The following is a 1,002-nucleotide window of genomic DNA, read 5'->3' as shown; positions in this document are numbered from 1 at the left end:
CTCGACGCCTTCCCCCCACCTTCCAGCTGAGCCCTGGGTCCCGGGCCTCCTCTCGGCAGGCAGAGGTCCCGGCCCAGGGCGTCAGCAGACCTCCGCGCCCCCAGCACCTTCCTCTTCTTCCAAAAGGTTAGCCTTGCTCAGCCCTGGCCACAGGGGGTGGCTTTACCCAGGCCCTGTCATTAAAGGTGCTGCACGCGGTGGAGAATGAGGTGGGAAAACCGCAGTGCGAGTGATAATTAAACGTGAAAAAGGAGGGCTCCCCGCTCTCAGGCAGCTCCTGGCCTTTGTCATCAGAGTGACTCGGAGGCGGTGGGGGCCGTCCGCCCTCAGCCCCGGGGCTGCGTCCAGTGCACACAGGCCACTGGCCCAGGTCCGAATGGGAAGCCATCGTTAAACGTTAAAATGCTGCCTTTTCTATGGGGAGTGAGAATGTTACAAATTAGCCCTGAGAACACATCGAGAGAATACGGAGCACCATGGAAATGGTCAGAGAACTGGAAGCCAGAAAAGCACACGTTGTTTTCTCAGGAGAGAAGGCATGGGGAGAAGAAAACGGTTTCCAGGGAGATGGGAAGAACATATGAACGGGTCTCTCCTTCCCATCTGACCTTGGAACCACCCGCCTGGCTTCCTCATCTACTTCCTGTCGTTTCATAACAGGGGCCCACTGTCCTGACTTCAGACTCCTGCCCGGGGAGGGGCGCTCAAGACAGGCCCTAGCTCAGGGCGGTTTTCCCGGAGGCACAACGGTTCATCTAGATCAGTGATGGTGAACCCTTTGAGCTCGGCGTGTCAGCATTTTGAAAAACCCTAACTTAACTCTGGTGCCGTGTCACATATAGAAATATTTTGATCTTTGCAACCATAGTAAAACAAAGACTTATATTTTTGATATTTATTTTATATATTTAAATGCCATTTAACAAAGAAAAATCAACCAAAAAAATGAGTTCACGTGTCACCTCTGACACGCGTGTCATAGGTTCGCCATCACTGGCCTAA

This window comes from Myotis brandtii, unplaced genomic scaffold, assembly GCF_000412655.1.
Source record: "Myotis brandtii unplaced genomic scaffold, ASM41265v1 scaffold565, whole genome shotgun sequence".
NCBI classification, from domain to species: domain Eukaryota; kingdom Metazoa; phylum Chordata; class Mammalia; order Chiroptera; family Vespertilionidae; genus Myotis; species Myotis brandtii.
Note: the sequence above shows the minus strand (reverse complement) of the source record.